Source organism: Falco cherrug, chromosome 5 (assembly GCF_023634085.1).
Source record: "Falco cherrug isolate bFalChe1 chromosome 5, bFalChe1.pri, whole genome shotgun sequence".
In the NCBI taxonomy this organism is placed as follows: domain Eukaryota; kingdom Metazoa; phylum Chordata; class Aves; order Falconiformes; family Falconidae; genus Falco; species Falco cherrug.
Window position 1 is genome coordinate 74,827,708 of NC_073701.1, and position 24,356 is coordinate 74,852,063.

Here is a 24,356-nt window from a genome sequence, read left to right on the forward strand (position 1 = left end):
TGGGTGCTATTTGTACCTCTTAGAGGCTCTGTCAAGGGAGATGAGGCAATGATGGAAATGATGCAGTTGAATATGTGCCTGCTCAGTTAATTTTGTTGATGTAAAATGTTCTAAGTATTTCTCTTAGCAGTATCATATTGGTGTTTACTGTGTGGTTACTCTACAGTAATTTGTCAATGTTTTGTAATTATTCATCCCCTGAAGACTGTTTATGAACTGTTATGTTTCTGTGTACAGGTAGAATTACAGGACGGGTGTTTTAAAATGAGAGTACACTTTTTATAAAAAGAATTGTGCTTACATAGGTAAACTAAAACAAAGTTGTTGATAATATCCTTTCTTTTTCTCTAGATGCTTTATATTTTAAAATAATAAAGCCATAAGAATTAAATAATAAAGAAGAGGAGGGAAGGGGAATTGGGAAGAAATGGGGTAAGCAGTAGCAAAGAGCTGTGGTTTTGAATGAGTCAGAGTTGCTGAAACAGACAACATAATCTGCAGGGACTTAATTTTCCATCAGTATTTACAGAGAAATTTTGTATTTTGCCATTTCTTTAGTGAGGTTTGCAAAAGTATATTGAGCAGGTAACACAAATATTTAGAAGCAAGGGAATCGTAATAGTCTATGGACATATGCAGACTTCTGAAGATCTTAGAGGTTATTTTATGCAAACAAACAGGATGAAAGTAGTATCAGTCAGGGTTTTGCTAAAGTTGCACCTTTGGAGCAGTTTCCTAGCTAGAAGTCAGTCAGTGATCTGAGTGATAACAGAAAATGAGAACCCTGTAAATACATGCAGCCAGTCTTGCTATTATTTTTACTATATCATGCTCATCTACCATGTATAGCTTGAAATGTTTCTGATTTTGGACTCAGCACATTTTCAGCAGAAGACGAAAATGTCAGCGTTTTAAATTTCTCATTTCTGTGGGCTGGAGAATGTACAAGCATGTAGATACATGATCCCTTCAGAAGAAAGGGGTCATGGGTAGAGGGTGGTGTAGCACTGCTTTAAAAATTACAGCAGTGATAGTAAATGTCTGCAAAATGGCTCTACAGGAGAGAAAACCTCTTCCTCCTTACACTGGCTCAAGACCTCCATCCTCAGGAGTGTGAGTTATTCATGCCTATAAATTGGCGTATTTATAGCTCCTCTAGCTGGCCATAGACACAGAATCTGAAATTAGTCCTCCTTCTCTTTCTGAGTAGGTGGAATTATTTTCAGAGCATCAAAGTCTTTTAAAGTCTCAGGAGAAATATTTCTACATGGCCAATGCAGAGTCCTTAAGTGGAATTGCCTTAAGGGGGATTTACGTATGTTCCAGTTGATTCCATATTTTAAATCCAACCTGATAAAAGCAGACAATCATGTACACAGTGGAAGAATTCATGAAAGGACAGCACGATGTGTGTTCTAAACCAAATCAAGAATAAGGAAAGGGAATTACGTGTTACAGGCATATTTTTGTAACATACATTATTATATATGTGTGTGTGCATATCTATATTGCAGACAAATCTGTCATATAAAAATCAGCAATAATATGTAATATGCAAAAATAGCTATTTCACCAGCCCTTGGGATGTTCAGCCAGATGATAATGAATGAAAAAATCTGTATGCATCTTTGCAAAGGGTGATAAAAGCGACAATGTTCTTCCAGACTTTCACTTTAAATTATCCATAATGAATTAATGTGCTGCTATGGAGTTAGCAGACAGTGCTGAGCTATCTTGGGATGAAATTAATAGTGCAAGTGTTGAGGTTTACTAAAAATGACCTGGAGTTTTCTTCTGGTTGTTTTGCAAAAGTCTTTCCAACAAGAACAGTTGCACCCTTTCTACCTCGTAGCACTTTATTTAGGGAATTGTTAACCTGTTTTGTGGATGTTGCATTTGTCTTCAGTATACGTCTTTTTCTCTGCTCTCAAACCTCATGGTTAGCTAGATTCTAAGCTCATTTTCTCTCCCAACAGATATTCTTGGTGAAAGTAATCTGAACAAAAGTGTGTCAGCCCCAGACTATTTGCACAGTTAAGACAGTAGGTTGTACTTCCTTGATTGATCTGTCACATGTAAAATGCATTTCTTAAATGGTGGGTGCAGGTGGGACAACACAGTGTATATAATCATGTTAAAAATATTTCTGGGGTTGAAATGGTATTTTCAGTGATCTTCCTCATAACGAAACATCAGCTACTGCATTCACTACCTCTCACCCATTGTTTCCATAACACTGCAGGATAACCTGAAGGTATCAAGAATACGTGCTTTTCTGTTATTAATTTTTAGCTTGAATAATTTTTCCATCCATTCTAGCGTTTTCATTCTGTGGAAATAAGTACATACTTAGTAATTTTGCCACTGTTAGTGACATAGTATATTGATGAACAAAACTTGAACAGAATAGAATAGAACAGAACAGAACAGACTTTCAGATGATTTTTTCAGATGTGAGGGTGGCTGTGGCCTAAAACTTAAGTGAAAGCATAACTGTGAGCTTCATGCATTGAGAGTGTGGGGCAAGATCTGAGGAAAACTTGAAGTTTTTCTATATTTGCCCTCTATTTACATATTAAGTCCCTGAATCAGTAACTGTTGCTGACTAGTAGCATTTATTTTCAAAATAAAACTTTAAAATACAAAAATCAGAATTGCTGAGAATTTTGTTTCAGACTTTTTGTCCTGTTCCTCAAACACAGCTGAAATCTGCAGTGGTGGCTCTAGGTGGCACATTCTAGCTGTTTTACTTATGCAAATGTCCTAAGAGGATGTCACCTACAGGTCAGTGGTTCAGGCTGATGAGTGAATGAGACACAGTGAGCGTAGGTTGGATATACATGGGTGACCTCATTCCATTATCTGTTAGATGGCCACAGAACATCACATTTGGAAGGGCACACCAAGAAGTTAGTGAGAAGAGATGGCGTGCTCTTCATCTGTGAAGAGTCAGTCGGTCCTTTCAATGGCGCATGTGAGCAGAAGTCACAAGACATTTTTCTTCTGCCACCTTAGCTTTGTTGTTCTCTTACATGTAGAAGAGTGTTGTGTTTGAAGTTTTCAGAACAGGCTTATCCACAGAGTTGCAAGAAGGGAGTTCTGTAAGAAAAGAGAGTGGTTTCATAACAGTTGTGGTATGTCCATCCCTGCCCTGCCTTGCATTTATTTCAGGCCAGATTTGGTATGTCAAACTGCGCTGCAGGATGGATTTCTACGAATACTTTTATGAACACTTAACTGAAGGCATTTGTGCTATCCCAATATTTTTACTGGGTATTTTACCACTATAGTGGTAAAGTATTGTAAAAATATAAAAAAATATTAATAAATTGACAAAGTGAAATTTCAGTTTTCATTTTGCGCTTAATGTTCTTAAAATAAATTAGATTAACAAGCTGGTTTTCATTTTTGCCTCTTTTGGTACCTTGCTAACCAGTCTAAAGTCTGGAATATTTCTGATGACACAACATAAAATGGTGAAATAGTACATTTTATTACATGAGGTTGAAATGATTTCCCTTCATACTGTGAGCCAAATACAGAAGGTCATATTGCAGCTGGTGTAGAAAATTCATACAATGAATAGCGGTTTTGTTTCTGAAGGAATGGATGTGGGAAAAAAAATTCTTGATACGAAAAAGCCCAGTATATCAAAGAAGGACACCGTGGTGGTAATCACTTGTACCTCTAACACAGTACAGGAAATGTTTGCACTTCAGACATAAGGTGATGCTTTCTTCTTCCCCTTTCAAGACTAAAAAAGCTTCTTATACTTTAACTTCCTCTGAGCTTTAGAGTTTAAATGTTTTGGGCAACAAAATAACTTCATTCTTACATTAAATACAGTTACATTAATTGTATTGTCCATATTTTATATGAACTATTGTCTGCACTGGGACTTCTGTTGTCAACTTTAAGCCATTTTCTGCTTTCTGTCATATTTATGCTATGTATTTTTATGCTGTGTACTTTGCATTGTTTCTTTTCTCTGATGACTGGTTTTAACAGCAACAGTTAAAAATAGGGCCTATATGAAACAATTAAGAATCTTAATCTAAGCTTTGGTGAAACATCAGCCTATCTTATGATTAATTACATTTTTTCTTACTGTTTATGTTTGTGTGACAAAACAATGTGAGGTAAAATAATTCTGGAGCACCTTGGGGAATGCAGCTGAAAAGTGTAGTAAATGAAATGGGAAGAAGGATGAAATTACAAGCAGATGCTCCTTTTTCTAAGTAGGACCTAATTTCCAAGCAGGAGAGAAATAGTACTCTTGCTAGTAGCCAATCTGTAGAAATCACTCAATAAATAAATATGACATGATGGTAAGTTTTACAGGATCAGCCACATTATATTTATTTTACTTTGATACAAAATGTCAGCAAAAATATTACCTCTTCCAAAATAAAATTGCCATGTATAAGCATTTCATAAAAAAGCAAAGTAAAAAAAAAATAAAAGTGCAAAAGTGCCCTTGACAAGTATCTCTTTGTATATTGGATACATTTTTACACCAAAACTGCTACTTTTTAGAAACGTGTTACAACCAACATCATAATGGGTAGCTCACTGAAAATATTTTTAACAGAAATGCAGACTTCTCCATAATGATATTTTACAAATCTTCTTAAGTTCAGCATCAAAATATCTTGTTAAATAAGCTGCAGAATCAAGAAGTCCAGGGAGAATGAAAAGTTATTTTCCAACCCGTTAATTAAAGAAAAGTAAGAAACTGTGGTGCTGGTGGGAAAATGTATGTTTCCTTCACAGCTGTACCATCATGGTTTTACAACATGCAGCTTAAAGAAAATGGAGGAATTATGTGTCCTCTAGGGCCTTTTCATGCTAATGTGTTGTGGAGCCATATGAGGTAAATGCCAATTCAGTCACTAGTTTTCTTTGACAGCATAAAATAATTTTATATATAAAAAAATAAATATATATATAAAGAGAGAGACTAGTATTCCAGTAAACCTGTTTGTGTTAGTTCTGTATTCCCTGATCAACAATACTGAATCATTATGTCACAGCACAAGGGATATGTCTTTACAGGTTGAGATTTTAGATTCATCTGTGTCTTGTTCCTATTTATGAGTGTCACATGACATGACCATGCCTCAGAAAACATACACCTATACAATTGTGTACAACCTGTTCTGTTGGTAATACCTCTTCTGTTAATACCAATCAACAAGGATGAGTTCCTGCAGGGCTGCTGCAGGGCTTTAGAAAAGTGGAGTGGTAAAGATCTTGGGTTTCTTTGTTCAATAAACATTACTATAGTTACTTTTATGTAACAAATTTCACTTTTTATTACAGCACTATGTTCTGTCAGCAGAAAGCAAATGGCATTTTTTTCATAAATAGATCAGTCTCTATAAATTTAATTTCCTATTTTTCATTCCTAGTGATTGGCTCCCTGTAACCAAATTATAATATATTCCTTGGCTCCATTTTTACATCAGATAACATTTTCTTAACTGTCACCCTGTTTGCTAGCCAGCTGGGGGCAAGAAAGTGTAGGTGTAAATAAGCATTCAGGATGGGCTTAAGTGTACATGGTGTAGTTAGTGAGAAGTCTGCGACATGTTTTGGAAGTTGCTTGAGACACTCTAGTATCTAACTGGAAGGGAATAGGAATGGTCACTCCTAAATGCAAGTTTTAATTCTAGATTCAAAAGCAGAAAACAAATGTCAAGCAAACCCTGGTGCTGCTGATGCATTTAAACTTCACTTGCAGAAAGGTAGCACCCTGCTGGGAATTTGTAATTGACTAGCTGCAGCCACTTGTTGCATTGATAAACTTCATTATCATAGGTTCATCAAATAATTAGTCTGGAAAGAACCTCTGGAGGTCATTTGGTCCAACACTTCACTCACAGCAGGAACAACGTCAAAGTTACATCCACCTTGGATGGTAGATTGTGTTGCTCAAGCTTTGTCAAGCTGAGTTTGAGCACCTACAAGGGTATGCAGTCCATGTCATTTTTTTAACCCCCTCTCTAACATCTTTATTGATAGTGTCAGCTATTTTTTCCCCTGTATATTTGGCATGATTAGGGGAGATTTTAGGCAGAGGAAGTCAGTTCTTCTGTCATTCTTGGATGTCTCTGGCAATACCACTGTATTGGCAGATCCAGTTTACAGTTGGAAGCAGTAGATATTTTTATTAGATGGAGAAAAAGACTGACCAGAGAGTGACAGTTAGGAGTCTGCTTGAATAAAATATTTGAGAATGGTCACCAATTCTGGAGCAGCACTGAGAAGGTTTTAATCTCTGGGGCTTCAAAACCCTAACTGTAAGTATGCAAGATAAGTGTCGTATATCTTCTGTAGACTATAATTTTTCCATGGGTGGATGGAGGTAAGCTATTCGTAAGACTGGAAGCTGCTGCTTCTGTGTCAGTCTCACCATTTACCTGCCTTTGCTGAGAGGCAATTTGAGGAAGGGGTAGACTACACAAAAATGAGTGTGCCAATACTTCTGTAGCTAAATATGTCACTAACTACATGCGGAATTCATAGTCAGAAGTTCTACAGCCAGAGGGGATTGTTATGTTCACCTTGTCTGACCTCCTGTGTTACATAAAGAGTAGATTCCTTCAACCATTTTTAACAATTAAGACCAATTCCTATGAAAATAACCTTAAAGATACAGAGACTCTACTACATGATAAAAATTCAAATAGCTAATTAGCCTCTGTATTAAAAATGTGCACCTTTTTTTTGTCAGAGTGCGTGAATGTGCAGTTTCTAGCTGCTAGATGATAGATCATGATACTAGACATTTTATGAGGCAGATAATTATTCATTAAAGTGAATGTTTGCTTTAAAAATATTTTATAATAGGAGACATTAGTCACTTTTCCATAATGTAAAATTTGAAATAATTAAATCTTTCCATTGTGAGATCTTAGAACGTTCATGCCCTGCACCTGCAGCTGATTTCCCTTATACTTATCTTTACTCATCTGTCTCCTATCTTCCTGTTAATCTCTTTATACACTACTTGCTGTCGCAGAGTCAATATATTATGAGTTCGTTTACTTTACATGTGTTTAAATGTGTTCTTATAATAGCACAACATCTTTAGGGACTCTGAGATCATCTGGATAAAGAATGAGCATATGATTCTTGTATTTTTCCTTCTGTTTTCTGATGGGTAGTGCATTCCTTTGTAGTGTATAACTATGCATCGGGTTTTCCTGTGCCTGTGTTGTCATTTCCATTATGAAAAGAGTTAGTGAATATAAGTAAGATGGAGATATGTTTCAGCCTTTGTAACGTTTTGACTTTCAACTTTTTTTAAGAAAGATCAACAGTAAGAGAACATTTATGGCACCGTTCAGTTTTTCTCTGTTAGAAGGACAGTTATAATTACTGTTAAGTTGTCTAACGGTATAAAGTCAGGTGAAACTGTTATCAAAAATTAACACATCTATGTAGTCAGTGACATCCAAGGACCAGAGAATGAAGATACATCCACATTACTATAAAACAAGGCCTTCAGGGGTGGTGCTGCGTGGGGTGATGGCGGATAATTCGGTGTTGTCTTGTACATTTGTTCTCTATTCTTGTTTCTTCATACTGAGGACACTTTTGAAAGAGTTTAGGACCCATTATGCTTTACCTTAGGTTATTATTAATTTTTTTACTTTTTTCTCTCAGGAGAAGCGTGGTTTATTTCATTCAGCAAAATGTATTTCTTGTTGAGATGACTACCATACAAAACCAATTCCTTTTGCAATACTAATTGCTCTATCTTCCTAACATTTTCTCTGTGAAGTCTGCTGCTTCTGCCAAACACTTGGATTTGTCTACATTTCAGGTAAAGGGCACATTTATGGATCTCGTACGGTTCACAGATTGTTTTAAAAACAGAAAGACACCCCCCACCCCCCCCAAATAAAAAAAAAAACACACCAAAAAAACCCCCACCAAAAACAAAACCCAAAACTCTATACAAGAATCCATGAAGGTTTAACAAGTGATATAGTGGTTCTTTGTGATATTAGTGAACTAATTCATCTGCAATGAATTCCTTGACTTTATTAGATTATAAGATAGATAAAGTACCACTAAGATAGTGTTATTTATTGTACAATTTTAGTCTGAAATGAATATTAAAGTACAAGGAAATTGTACTGCATGATTTATGAGCTTGATTTCAATTACTTGAAAATTTTTAAAGCCACAGGTTAACTTCTTGGCTGGTATAGATCAAGAAAAATGCTTTTATTTATGCTACTTGCAGATATGATTACATAGTTTCAGTTTCTTCATAGCTGTATCCTTTCCTTCAGCTATTTCAGAAGAAAAGCCACACAGACACCCTTCAGAAAGTCAGAACTATAGAAGTGGTTCCCATAGGAGAATTGCAACAGCTAAGCCCATTTAACTTGGTCATTTTTTACTTGTAGTTGATCAAAAATCCAACAGGCCTTTACCTTCTTAAATAGTGACAGTTTGGGACTCCTTTGAAAAGATGAGATGGGTGTGTATTTATTTTAAAATTTGGATGAATCACAGAAGATTGTGAAAGTGAAACAGAATTTAGGTTGTTAATAGATCATTTCAGATACAATTATAACATACTCCCTCTAGTGATGAGCAGGTAATTTCCAAAATCTTCATAATATTATAAAATGACTCATTGAATTTGTTGTTGACTGGTAAAACTTGGAAGCAGTCTTTTACATTCCGGTGGTACATGGTGCACAATACACATTTTGAGTAATATTTCAAGAAGTTGAAATGTTTTGTTAGATGTACTTGAATGCAAGATTTCTGGACATACATCACAATCATTAGTTCCATTCTCTGTGAAGATTCTCTGAATCACAGAAAATACCAGTGGTGGATTAATCTTCTCTATAAGATAAAAATAAATTCACAAAAAGAGCAACTGTGAGTTAAACAATAAATAGACTAATTATCGCTTTAATTCTTACATCCTTAAATCTTCCTAAAGTGTCATTAAAATTCCATGTTCCTTATACGAATGATGCACTAGCAATACATTTGCAAAAATTAGATTCTGTTGATATATAAGAGGTGGGTTTATGTAGTAATTATAGTATTACTTCATTTATAATTATTATCTTTATTAGATGTAATTCAACCAACCAGCATAATTTACATACACACACGCATCTACTACTTTGATAAAAATATGCTTCTGCCTTTGACAGCTTCATGCCTTAAGCAAACCCAGTGTATTGAAAGCTCTGCTTCTTCATACTTTCTTCATGTGAAGTTCAGTCAACACAAAGCTTTGTTTTACATTCTACTTTAAGGAAGCCATTTGCTATAGCTAAAGCAACAAAGGCCTTGTTTCTAGTAATTTATCTTCCTCAAAGTCAACTGATTCAGCAACTAGTTCTTGCCTATGTTTTCAAAACCTAAAAAGAAGTGTTATTAAATTTAATGTTTCTTTATTCAAGGAGCTTTTTGTACTGGAATTCAAATAAACAAAACCAAGCTAACTTCTTAAAAACAAGAAACACAGGTAATAAATCAGTGAACTTAATGTTAAACTATGCAGATTAGGCATTGAAGTCACAGACTGATGTCTAGTTGCTTAATCATTGAAGATACGCTATTTTTGTTAAACAATTGACAAAGATGATCCAACAGTGGTACACCTGTGTTGTCCATGGGTCGATAGTTTTATCTGGAGGATTTCTAGAGTTCCAGGCCGGTCTGTGGTAAACAAGTACTACAGAGTTGGAGGGAGTTAAAGCTGAAATTTAATCTGGTAACCTGGCAGAGAAGGCACAGGATTTGAGTGTCATTCCATGTGAGCTGGTTCAGCGGCTGTATAAAAGAAGGCCTACTGCATGGAAGCCTTGATGCTTGTTGGTAACTGAGGCGAGAAGTCACTTCTCAAGGTGTAGATGACTCCTAGCTTCTGCTGAGTATGGTGGCCCAAGAGCCGATGCTTGTAGTGTTGATGTCTCGCTGTTCCAGTACAGACTGTAGCAATGCCTCATGCTTCCAGAGCTCATTGTTGTTCTACCCTGGAGACATAATTGTAGCGGCAGTATTAGCTGAGGTTTGGCAAGTTTGCATACAGCAGTATATCCTGAGTAAGCACAGCAGTATTCATGTTTAAACAGCTTAGTGACAAATGTGTGCCACAAAAGGAAGGAGCCTGAGCTAAAATAAACTGCCTGTCTTCGTGTTCTCCATCACACCACCAGCAGTGGCAGCAAGTCAACTCTGCAGTGTAAGTGTAAGGGCATCACCTTTTCCTAGAAAGGATCACAATGCTGGAAAGTTATCCCAAAGGAGACAACTCTCTTCTAAAAATTCTTCAAGATAAAAACATTTCTTTAATTTTATCTTTTGTTCTGCTGGATTTTCATCGTTATTTTTTGTGAGTGCAAATGTTTCTACTACATTCATGCTGTATGTCTGGACATTATTAATCTTTGGGCTTAAGTGATTTGAGATGTGTTTAATTTCCCAATTTTGATTTTTCACTGATATCAGCCGAAACTAAACCTTTTATTTCTAAGTAATGGGTAAGCATTCCTTGAGTTTTGGTGGAGATGTATCTTCAAGGCATACTATCTTACTTTCATGAACGCTGAAATAAGGTTTCTGCTTCAGTTTCACTGGAGAGAGGAAATGCTGAGTTGTTATGTAAATGACACGCGCCTATATGACTTACTCTTCATGACAGAGAGCTCATGATTTGGTAGATACAGTATTCTGTGTTGATGCTTATGATGTAGCTCTCATTTATTAATGTTTGGGCCAAATCATGCTCTCATTTCAGTGAATTGCAGTTTTGCTACTGACTGCAGGAGTAGAAAGGAGAGACCTATTATTATTTCACTTGTTGACTTTAGGGAAGTCAGTTCCAAATTATCAGATTACCAATTGCGAAATATTGTCGCTAATGCCTTATGTGTTATAGAGGCAAAACCACAGTTTGGTGGATAAGAATAAAGCAACAGAGAAGAGGCAGTAGGGAACAGCTTCTGAAATCACCTCTCAATTTTCTATAACAACCTTTTTAGTGCTGTTTGAAATGCAGTTAGTCTGATTATTAATTTATTTAAGCTGAATTTTAATCTTTCTGCTGTAACACTGGGAACACATACGTGGTCAGATTCAGCTGATGTCCTCTTGGTCTTTAACACTTCTCAGGTGCACTTTGCTGACTTAGCAGCCACCCGATAACATTGACCATGTACCAACATAGAGCTCTTGAAGTATCACTGAGAAAAGAGTCCTATGTTCTACCCAAGGCCAAACGGGCAGTGTGCATCCCTTCTTGCGGGTAAACTTTGAAAGAGATGTTTGCTGAGGACGTGTTGGTTTATTGTGTCAATTCTTATCCTGGTTAGAATATACTTTCAGATTTTAGAAGCTAAATTATGTTCTTGTGGCTTATTGTTGGCTACCTGTCTTTATACGCCTTGATTCATATTCACGTTCTGTTTAGAGACAAAACATGTAGTGAGCTGTTACTATTTGAGCGTCCTGACAACAAGGTCTACTTGTTGGATTGGGCACTGGCTGGAAATTTGCCAGGCCTGTTGGCGGTATGGTTTTCAGAGGAGAACAGGGGAGGCTTTCTCACTTCTTGTAGCTCCAGAGATCATTTGAAACAAGCATGACTGACTGAAGTTGCTGTTCCTAAGCCAGTGGACTCGCTGCTGCATTGGTGCACTTGACTCCAACTCATCAACAGCTAAACTGCTCAGAAGTATGAACTGTCCCCTCCTAGTAGCGGGGCCTGTATTTCAGATAAGTGCTTTCCAGAAAAGTGACGTTTGGATAATTTGAGAGTTTTCTTGGTGGGCTTACTAGTCATCTGTTGGGAGAGAACACCACAGCCCTTGAGGGCCTGGGCTGGATTTATCTAGTGAAAGTTCCTTAGCTGGGTCCTAGTGGAAAAACACTTCAGTGTGGGTTCCCCTCACCTGACTTTAAGCACATATTGGAGGCTAGTAAGAGGAGGCTACTGATCCTAGATTTCTTCTGAAGCCAGTGGAGAAGCTAGAAGTGTCAGTCTAACTAAAATCACCCTCTGCTGAACGCATAGGAAGCCTCAGAGGTTTGGCTGGATAGTACAGGCCTGCACGGGATTGTATCAGCACACTAGTGAAGCCACCGGTGGGAGTTAGCCGTTCCTTTTAGGAGTTTAAAATTAGGATGGAGCAGCATAACAGTATTGTGTCAGTAAAGAAAAATCACAAAAAAACTGGAAAAATGGAACTTCTGTTTCTTTCCTTTATTTCTTGGAGGTTTTCCTCTTCTTTTTTGGACAAAAAAAAAAAAAAAAAAAAGAGAAAAAGAGAGAGACCTTGTACAAGGCAGCTGGGAGAATGGTTAGAGAAACTCAAGGGCAAGTGAAAGTTTTCCTAATGTTACTGTCAGTCCATTGATGAAAGTACACATAATGAGATAAGCAGACAAGTTTAATTGAAAGTTATGGAATCAGTTTACAAGGCTGTAGGAATAAACACTTCTCCCAGATTCTCTGCTAGCCTTTTTGTGCTTCTAAATGTGGATTTTCACTCTGACATGTGGGATCTATAGTACTTCTGAAACATTACCACTGAAAATTAAACCATTTTTTTGCTTTAGGCAATTCACGGAAGAAAATCAGTGTGTTTGGTTTTCAAATGATGCTTCATCTGAATCAGTTGTGTAAAGTAGGGTCATACATACATGTGTATGTTGAATTAATAGGGGGTTTCCCAAACTGTAAATATCAATATCCCCTGAAATTCCATGACACTGTGTTAGACAATAATGCCACAATTACATCATATAACCAGAATTCAAATTCTGTCATGAGTGGGCATAAGAACATATGGTTTTGTTAGCCAAGGCACTGGGGACTACCTTTAACAGTTGTCAGAAACTTTGTTTAACCAAAGGTGAATTTAAACACCTACGGCTAGTTATTATAATTGTTTGTTATTCCCTTACCCTGAGAAACTGAGCATCTGCCAACTGTCTTTAGACATCACAAGAGAAGGGATGAGACTAAAAGGATAATACCTCCAAAACAGTGATTTAGTCTCCTAGGGCTACTAGATATAGTGGGAATAAGAACATATGGTAAAAATACAAAGATTATGCTGTATTTATTTATGAAGTTATTTTATTTTTGAGAGCAACTGTTCTGCTAGAGAGACTGACCGCTTCTTCCTAGGCTGGCATGAAGATTTCTAGAACTATAGTGTCTGAACATGAGCCATACTTCATGACAAGCACATATTTAAGTTAACAGAATGAGCTATTTATCAGGCAATGTGTGCATGCCATGTACACCACTTTCAGTAAATTGACAAGTTACAAATTCATCTCAGATCTTACTGCTATTGCATGCAGTGCCACGTCTACATATTGGGATGAAAGGACCACTGTATTAATGGTGTCTGTTGCCAGAAAAAAGCCCATCAGTGTAGGATTAGGATCAGAGAGATGATTCGAGTCAAATACTGTACGGAGCTCTATGGAGCTCGTGGAATGAACTTTGAAAAAGCAGAAATACTAAGATGCTTAAAAGGAAAGAAAGAGCATAATTATACAATGAGGACTATTCACAATCTCTGGTAGCCGGCGAGCTGGAATCATTGACCCACCCTCTTCAGGGAATTCATTCTTCTGATACTAATTATTAGATCTACAAAATCTTAACTAGCAATTAATTACATCCATAAAAATAAAAGTAGTATAATTAGATGTATCTCAATTTGATATAGGTACTTTTAATTTGCTCTGTTATCATCAGTAGCAACAGATGCCAGTTCTTGCTATCCATTTGGAGCTAAAATAAGTGGAATTAACTCATCTCTAGTGACTACTGAATTAAGTGTTGAAAGGTTGATTATTACAACTCATCATATCAGAAAAGGAAGCCTCACTGTATGGGAAAAGCAGCAATTTTAATTAGCCAACCAGAATAACACTTGCTATTCACCAACAACTTTTCCTTCAGCCCTGCTGAATACACGAAGAGCATCAAGGTCATACGTGGGACTGAAATCTTTTGGGTTGTTCCAAGCCTTTCTTTATTCAGACATAACTTTAGATGTTCTTCTGGAGTAAGGAAATTGTCCATTAGTTGGAGTGTGTAGTGCCCATGAAATGACCTTCACCAGTGCTGTAGTTACACCTCGGAAATAATTCCTGTAGGAGATAAGAATAGCAGTGGGCTTCCCCATATTCAGAATTACATGACATTTATTTCCTCACCTTCACTGTATTTGACTCCTTTGAAGTTAAATCTAAGCTTTCTTTTTTTCTATCTTCAAAAGAAGAATGAACAAAGCATTTAAAATTTCTTTTAAAAACTTGAAGATAGTGACAATATCTAAATCTGCAGCATGCACTTTTAAGTTCGTGAGTATTCAATAAAATAATGACTCCTGTATAAATAATTTATTCAACTTGTTACTGAGGAATGATTTTTTTCATTATTATCAATACGAGTTAAGCTGCAAATAGTTTTTTTTTTCTAAAAACAGATGGAAATAAATCTGTTTCAAATAGTTGTGTTTTTATGGGGTGTCATGTTTTTACAGAAAATAATGTAATATAAAAACTAAGGTGATTTCAAAATAATACATTTCTGAATAACAAAATAGAACTGTTCCATGATGCATTATTTTTTTCTGAAAGAAGAATACATTTTGTCTCCCACTGTTTTAAACTGTACTTTTTGGAACAGAAAAATCAAACACTGTGTTTCCTTGGAATTTACTGCATAAATTCATAGTTCAATCAAAACTTTATTCCCTGTGAGAAACAGTGGATGAAGAATAATAGAATTTTTTTTTTCCCCCAGGAAGTCCATATCGTTATTGTGTATATACTACTTTTGTTGGTTTTAGTGAAAAGTAAGAGGAGGAAAGAGAGAACAGGAGACTTTCTCTCACTCTAGAAGCAGTTAAGAAAACATGTGTTTGCTATGCCAGTGTGCCAGAGAGGTACAGCAATCGACGGCCTGGAACCTTCACATGAGAAATGCACTTCCACATGGACAGAGCAGCGCTGCCGTGGGAAGCAGTTTCACAGCATGACTTCTCCTTTTGCTCAAAGCTTTCCTGCAGCATGTGGTGGCATCCCACAAGAAATCCTGTCTAGCACTGATGAAATCCCTACTGTGGGAATACAGTTCCCTGTGTCTCAGTTCAACATTTGCTCTGCTGCCCGGATAGCAGTTGGCCACCAGGGATTTCAGCTGTGAATCTGCTGGAGGTGTCGCACACAGTACTGCACAGACACTCGTGTGTTTCTTTCAACTCTGCTCATTAAAATGAGTGTAACAGTATCTGCTGTTACATACCAGCATTTTTTGTCACCAGACTAAGGTCTGGTCCAGCTGTCCAGTGAATGGTGTGGAGTTTGGGCAGTATATAACTTGTGGGGTGAAAGCCAAGGAATAAAACCCTCAAATTATGGACTGGAAGACAAAGAAAACCAAGTAACTTGTAAATCTCTTCTACCAATTAGACGCCATCCATTGTAGTTTTCCAAAGTACTTTTTGATTCGGAAGTGATGTGCTCTGGATTGGCGCTTGCTCCCATGCCTTGTCGGATAGCTGTTGTTCAGAGGTACAGCAGAATACAACTGTGGATACTATGGAGAGATACTGCCCTGTTTTAACTACAGATTATTATTTTTTAATTCACACATATTAACTAGGTTTCCTATTTTAAGCATAAACTCCTCTCATTTTTCTGTATGTCATCTGCCCAAATCAGTAACTAACCCTTAAAATCCTGTTATTGTTTCATACTGTTGATTCATTAACAGCTGAAGTGAGTTTGGTTAGGAATACATCTCTGGATGGTTTCTATGGCAGCCTATTCCACAGTCCCGCTTTTAATGCCTTTCAAAGTAAGACTGTAGATTTAGAAAATCCATTTATAAACATTTTCAGAGATTTAGTAGCAACAGCTAACAACTTCACAAATCCTTTTAAAATGTACTATTAAACAGACATTATATGGGGTGACTGGCTTCTTAAGTTTGAGTAAAATATATAGAGAATATTAGTATTATTTCAGTTTAAAAGTTGTTATCGCAGGCATTTCAGAGTCATTCAAGATACACCGGGGTCTGTGTATGAATTAAGCAGGTTCTTCAGTTCTCTGTAGTAGTATGTACAAGGCGCCTAATAAAAGTCATCCACAATGGTTTATCCATAATGTTAGTAAAATCAACTGGTATAAAAGCAGGTTCTGTTTCTGATACCAGAAGTGTTTTCCCTTATTCCAGATGTGATGTGTTTCCAGGATTTCTGAAGGTACATTTGAATGATGTACATTATAAATAGGGGTTTGGGACATCACAGCTGAACAAACTATCCCAGATCTCACTTAATATTTCCATTGATACTCCAATCAGTTGGACCATCAGTAGGAATGATAGAATTGGTAACACTGGGGAGAAATGCAGCTGTAATACCGGACTGTTTGGCAGACCTACACACGCCAACAGACTACTATGCAAGTAGTTCTTTAGCTCTCTATCTTCTTGAAGAGCTGCAGAAAATCAGACATTTCCCAGAAGAGGCTTTTTCTTTCAAGGACCTTAAGAAACTATGTTCCAGTTAAGCTTTTCTAGTAGTAGAAAACATTTTGCCTGTAATTAGGTGTATTTTATTAGTAAGATCAAAAGTCTAGATCTCATTAGCAGAAGACTTTTATAAATCTGAAAGAATGTGTGGAAACATAAATGCTCATTCATACATGAGTATCTCATCAAAATGCCCTAATGTATGTGCTAATTCTTCAGAAAGTTCTCTTCTGCAAATATATTCACTTTTGGGTAAAAACCTGTTGTTTCTAGTTAGAATAAAGGTTTAGGGGAGTGTAAACAACTTCGTGCAATGGGAATCAAAGTCTAAGCTTCCAAAAGAGGTAAAGATTTGTTATCATATTTTATTTTATATCTCTACCTGAAAGAGTGGAAATCCATGGAAGAGCAACACTGGTTGTCTACAGCATGTATAGAAAATAATCTTGGACCTTATTAGTTACTTATTAGCTTTACAAGCTCCTAATTAACCCCCCCAAACCCCCTACTTCCTACCACTACAACCTACCATCCATTTATCACCAGATTTTCAAATTTCCATTCTCAAATGTTTCTTTAGAGCAGTTTACTGCTTACTTTCCTAAATGTTTGGAAAGCTGATATAGTGTTTTAGTTTTATAATAAGCATGAAAGATATTGGGATATACTGCAGGGGTGTTTGCTAGGACATTAACATGTTTTATGAAGAAAATCTCAGTGTCTTTCAGAGCTTCATGGCTGGTTCTAATTCTTAATTGGAAAAAAAAAACCACACAAACAAACAAACAAACTTACTTTTGAGACAATAATGTGGAATCCAGAATGATTCATAACTTCATAACTGGTTTTCCTTCTCTTCATCTTCTCAGTTTTTGAGCACTGGAAATCAGATTCCTTCAGTACTTGGCTAACCCCTGTACTATCTACGCTTCCAAATGCCAGAATATTCATAATTTCCCAATTTTGTATTTTCCAGGAATTATGTAGAATATATTTTAAGTGTTCATGATATCTGTATTAGCAACAGCTTTTCTGATTGTTTTTACAAGTATATTCTGCAATATTCCATGCCCAACTTGACACAAAGTATTCACACTTCTGTATTACTAGCTTTTATCTCTGAAGTCTGTTGTTAAAAGATACTCTTGGCAAAGGTAATGAAAAAAAGACATTTTATTTGCTCAGATGCCATGTTGGCAATGAAACTTGCATAGCTGGGCTTAATGCTGGGTCAGAGTTGTTCTTAAAAGAAAGTACTCTGCAGACTTTATTCACCAGCAGCAGGAAAGTGATCCAATTCGTGCTGGGCTTACCAGGCAGTGAGTCCCTTACGTCTGTGGGGGGAACACCCAGTGTATCAGTGCCTGTCACAGCATAAAAGTGCCATGGAAAAATCCTTGCATGGTATACTGGGTAGCTCTGGATATGTCACAGTTTATTTTAAATAAATGTCTTCAACTATCTGTCTCAGCCTAAAGCTCTTGTGCTGCATTTCTTCTCTGGGTGTCTTGCTGGTTCCAGTGGTCCTCTCATAATTAACCGAATAAATAAACAAATAACCTTCCTACCAGCAGTCCTCAGCTAGAATTACTGTCATTCCCATCTCCTGATTTTACTTTGCTGTTCAGCTTCAATGTGACTTAATTTTTAAAATGCATAAATTATCTTTGGGCTGTTTTTATGCACATTGTACAGTGTCTGTCACATTGCACAAAAGCAAGAGAACAAATAGAATATACCCAGGCTGTGTGTAATCAGAAGCTACTGAATGCATATTGAATCTAAAAAAAAGTATTTGAAATGATATAGGCATCTGGAGTGTAATAATGCTGCTAAGCACCAGACAGGAGCTTATCTAGCTTATCTAGTTCGTATGTCTCAAGTTCTGAAAAAGTGAAAATCTAAAGAACCACAGGCTGAATGCATATTCTTTCCATAAAGGACATGCTTATCTGTTACTATGTGCATTGTAGATCTCAAGTCGGGGAAGTCACTGCCTCTGTTTTACACTATAAAATATAAAATGTATTATCATGAGAATCGTGGTATTATAGAACGTGGGAACTGCCACCTAGTACACAGTCCCTTAAGACTGCTTTTCACAATCTTACATTTTACTTCTTCAGGAAAAATAAAAATGTAACAAACAGTGTCATTAATCCCAAGGTATATTAGAAACTGTTAAAAATATGAGTCAGGCTTTTTGTTTTTTGTTGTTTTTTTTTTAAGGGTTTCTTTTGATATAACCCAAATTTCAGTGGACACTGGATTAAGCCATGTAGTTAATCCATTATTTCTGCTAATACCAGTGGATACTGATGATGCACAGGGACTGGAAAACTTCCTTTTAATTCACATGAATTAAACACCCAGAAATGAAACTATCAATTCTGTGATGAAGTATGGGTTAATGCTTTTCCCTTTCTATTAAAATTTGGTCAGAAAATCCTGGAGATCTTAAAAGCACACTGTTTCTTCCAAATAGTGTCTGGTTTTTCTCTCTGTGTATGGGTAACATTGCAAATAATGCTGCAGTCTCAAAACTCAGCAACTGCTAAATCCCTGGCTTTGCCTCACTGTAGATCATTTAGCACCTTTGCTAGTGGTGTTTGAGTTGATTAACCTGGAGGTCTTTTTCAGGATCACATTTGCCAACAACCTGCTTATTAATGCAGTTTGAAGCTATTACCCCTGATAAATATTTTCAGGAATCTAGAATTCATTCTTCTGCTTCTGCAGTTATTTTTATAGGGATGCATCAGAGAAATTGCTGGTATTGCATACTTAGAAAGAAAAATCTTTTCCTCTTCATGACCCTTGGCAAGAAGGGGCTTGTGCACTTGCGGTTTATGTTGTTGTTATGGGAAGTATCATAAACACTAGAAGCTTCCTGCTTTGTAGTACATCTAAAATCACTGTACTTGAAAATTATGATTATTACTCTCTTCAGCTGGGAATTCAGTAGATCAAGACAAATTTTGGTGTTTTCCTGTTTAATGCAGTTAGTAATTTGACAAGACAGGTATAATTTCCCATACATTTCAGTTCCTCACAGTAATAGTATCCCAGAGTAATTTGGCAAAAAAACAAAAGAGCTAATTAAACATTGCTGAATTTTTCTAAGGCAAAGCGTATACAAGGTCGTACCAAGGGCTCAGCTGAAGTTTATTAAAGATTAGCAGTCTGTTTCTGCAGGAGGGATCCCTCCAGCTACTGTAATGTATGACAGCCTGGCGTACTGCTTTCCACAACAAGCTGTTGTACAGAGCAGAATTACAGAACAAATTTTCAGTAGAATGCCTAATGAAAGGACTTTACATATTAAAGATTTTTTTTTTTCTCATTATGTTTGTTATATTTGGTACGAATAAGCAGACTAAGACCCTACTTACTTCCATACCTTTAGAAAGTAAATCTAGGAGTAGACTGTTACGCAAAAAGGGCTTGGCTATTACTGTGCCTTTCATTTACACTAAATCCTTGTGGCAAAGACACACCTTTGCTTTTGTATATACCTCGTGCAATAGGAACCAATCTGTGAATCCAAATGCAAATCAGGTAAATAACTGTGAAGTTGTTTGGATAGTGGTGTGCCATGTTTGCCCTTAACTTGCAATTAAAAAATGTATAATATAAATATTTATAATACACCTATAAGCTTGGAGCATTGAAACCTGTGTGCAAAATCTGTAAGAAGGTATTGGACCATGGAGAGACTAAGGCCTTTACTTCTACTCTCCTGATTATCACATAGACTCTACAGGAACACTACTCATGCAATATTGTTCTTGTAATGCTGCCAAAGACTGTAAAATACAGATTATTTACTGTGCAAAGATGAAGTGTTCTTGGAAATGTGTCTATCGTACTAAGCACAGAACATCCTTTCTGAGTCTTTCCTGTCAGAGTTTTTGGATTTTTAACTAACATTCTTATTCCTATGCTGGCACGTAAATAAATTTCCCTCTTTTCCTACCATGCGTAAATACATGGAGTTAGCAATAAAAGGAATACTGAGAAAGCACCTTTCCTACTTTTGAAAGTAGCAGAGCTGGACAGAGACTGTGAAGACTCAGTGCTTCTAAGAAGTAGAAATATTTTCAAAGTCAAACTAAGCACCTTGTTCCCAAGTGAGCACTAATAATATTTTAATTATGTACTTGAATGCTAAGATTTAAAGGGAGATATATCAATTCCTAGTTTTCTCCTACCTGTACAAACTGGTGTGGAGCTTTCCAACCCTGGAGTTCTTCCAGAGTTAATAGCTCTATAGTTTTTTAGTAATAGTGGGAATCTGAACTGAACACTACATAAACTGACCATTTTTTTCAATCTGCACTAGCAGTCATCATAAAGCTTCTATGTTAAATGTTATTTGTTGTTCCCCAAGCTCATATAAACAGTATTTCAAAAATAGGTTTTTGCTATTAAATTAACACACTCCTGGTCTTATTCATTGTAAAGATTTCTTAGGTGTCTAAATTTATACCCTCAGGTGCCTTATACTCAGTTAAAAGAAAAATGGTGTTTTAAGGCTATTTATGTAAACAGCACCTAGTTCCTCTCCAGAAATGTAGCACCATCATATAACATAACATTGAGTATGGAAAGCCTGCAATGAGGTATGGTGAACCACCAGGTTTCCCCTGTACAAGAGAAGAAGAAAAAAGCTGCAAAGGCAAAGGCTCTTCTTTTTAAAGATCTGCCATATAGCTTAAATATCTCTAAACTGTAGCAACTATCAATCTTGAAGTTGTAAATCCAGACAAAGTAGTTGCTCAGTGAATGACCTTAATACTGCTTTTGAGAGCAAATTGATGAACAATGCAAACGGTGCTCAGGAAATCAAAGGTAACTATCAGCCCAGGTTTTGTAGACCAAGCTCCTGTAATTTCTAAGGTACCTAACATTATGTGACAGCACTCGCTTTTATGGACTGGTCATGTTTACTTGCAAGCTACTCCTTTTGTGTCTTCTGTTCCACAGTAACAATAGATTGCGTTTCTTATAAATATGCATGGTGCAGATATCCCTTGCTGGTTTTGATCCTGCAAGATCTAAAAGTATCATGTTCTTTCATTATGGAATTCAAAGATTATTTTTTCACATGTTACCATGGTAACAAAATGGTAACTGGGTTCCTATTTTCATTTTACATTAATAAAAAGCTAAATATTATAAGCAGTAGCAAGTGTGTCCTATTAAGCCTTGATGCTGTATAACAAAAGGTGTTGTGTTTCTGTAAAAATATGAGGCTTGGAATTAATCCTTTAAGTCTTGAATCACCATAGCTTTTAGACCTGCTTATCTGTCTATATGAATATAGTTAAAGACAAAATATCTTAAGAACAGTAACTCTACATTAATTTAAATGCAAGGAAAAAGAAAAAAATGCCTTTGGTCTACAAGATTCCTATATATAGACCTCAATGTTCAGACCCTTGATGGGTGTTTAAGATTCTCCACTAACTGCCTCCCAGTCTGCAAATCTGCACATTGCAAACCCTATGGTGCTTACAGAAAGGTATAAAGGATGGCAGGAGTATTAATAGCAGCAACTCCGTTTCTCCAGGGTGAAGGAGTAAAAGAAGCAATAACTATTGATTATTCCATTAGCCAGGGAATTGCTTTAACCATTTGCAAGATCTCAGGTCCTCCGGGCTGAGGGATTGAGAACAGATGCAGGAGGGAAATGGGACTCAGTAAGATTTTATCAAGAGTAATGAAGTTCTGGTGGGGGTGGAAACTGCTGTACCTGGGGTAAAAGTCACCCTGAACACATGCAACTAGTGATCATGATTTGCTCTTTTCTCCTTTTTGTGAAGGAAGTGGAAGTGAGTAGTTGACATCTTATAGGAAACCCTCCGTATATAATACAATGCAGAGCTCTTGGAGTGATTATAAGAAAAGAAGGTGGAATGTTCTGTGTTACCATCTCAGTGACAGTTCCATCTCCTGGCGTTGTAGGACAGAGACCGCAATTACAAGCAGAAATGGGAAAAAAATTTCTACAAAATCTGCTTCTCCTTAGAAATGTTCATTTGTGTAATTTGCCCATTTCAGTTCAACTTTCAGGACAAAGGATTCCTCTTCTCCATGCTGGAATATCTTAGTGGAGCCATGGGTTGCAAGAGAAATGGAGAAAGGAAAACATACTGTAGAATTACCAGTAGCTGTTTAGTCACCTAGGAAAATCAGTGGGAAAACGACGTTCAGGCAGACTAAAATAAGAAGCTGCTGTGTACAGTAGCACACTGGCAATTTTAAAGTGGAGTTCTGGATATTTTGGTTTTGCCACAAAAATCCATTAGTTTCATCTTGAAGCAAAATAGGAACTATTTGAAATCTCAGAGTGTTACAGAACAAGATAGTGATGACATCTGCAGCTCTGAATACAGGGCTCTCGTGGCTACCTTACATGTGGGGGTAAGTGATGTGCAATTCAACTGGAGAACAGACACGCTAGAGTTAAGCTGTGTGTTAAGGATACAGGATTAGTCTCTAATTGGACCGTGTGTGTAATTGGAAATAGGGGAAGCAGATTAGACAGAATATTCAATTCATAGTGCAGGGCATATGCAAACATTATCATATATGTACTATATCCTAAAGAATGTGACTAGGTCACATAAGGGCAGAAAGATCAGGTCTTTAGCTTTCACTTTAAAATAGGAATTCAGAATCCAAAATTTAGTCCATTGCACTTTTCTAAGCAATTTGGCTAAAGGCTGTGACCAAAGTAGGAAAACACAGGGATAACTGAATGTTGGACCTCCAACAAAGTGTTGGACCTCCTGTGAGACGTTGCAGTCATCCCTGATTGTTAACGACTGGTGAATGTACGCATGTATTAATACTTAATATCATAAAATCATTTAAAATTTAGATTGGGAGGGGGCTCATTGGGGGATTGTCTGGTCCAACTTCCCTCTCAAAGCAGGGTTTACTGCCACATTTTATGTAACTTGTATTTTTGTTTGAATGATAAACTTCTGGTAATCCTAATTTGGCTACATAAAAAAACACTGACTCAACAGTAAACTAGAGGTACTAATCTAATATGCTGGCTTCTTCTCTGTGCCATGTGTAGGAATTACATAGCCTTGATTTGCCCAGGTGTTTTATGAGGAAGATACAGTTCCTATCAATAGACTTTGGGAGTGAAAAATTTCTCAGGAGAGAGCATGCAGATCAAACATCTGATGCCTGTGCTGTTAGCAGAGCTCACAGGAGCTCCAGGGCTTGCCAGAATCCCTATGCTTCTGCACAGTTCTCGCAAAGGGCTGGAGTTCTTTGACAATGCTGCTGCATCCTCAGGAGTCAGATATTCCATGGGGAGTAAATTCAACATCCAAGTGTTATGCCATTCTTGAAACACGGTAGTAATAATCCAAAGAAACCCGTTTATGGAAATATTAAATTCCCAGAAATAAACAGCCAAATAAGATGAGTTTTTTGTTTTAAATGTTGAGATGAAAAGTGAATTGGAATCAGACAAACGAGGAAAAATCTCTTACAGATTTATCAAAACTTATTCCGGATGTTAGCTACTTAAATATTAGCTTCTCAGGCTCATTCAGTCTATGCCATAGACATTCAGGCAGCCTGTGTGGAGGGAAAGGTGTCTGTGACAAGCGGGCTGGATAACCTAAGACACCATTATGTCTCTTATCTCCACTGACAGCAAGGATTTTGGACAACCCTGAAGGTCATCCAGTGCTTTGGCAAAGCTGAGCACTGGCCAGCATGGGATGTTTCAAACACTGAGACTGAGGAGGTCCTAAAACTCTTCCATTTCCAA

At 36.8% G+C, this 24,356-nt stretch overlaps 1 protein-coding gene across 12 annotated transcripts in view; it reads left to right on the forward strand.

Annotated features, from left to right (window-relative positions):
* MAGI2 (membrane associated guanylate kinase, WW and PDZ domain containing 2) overlaps positions 1-24,356 on the forward strand; it is a 755,689-nt gene that overhangs the window by 423,021 nt on the left and 308,312 nt on the right. The window lies entirely within an intron of this gene.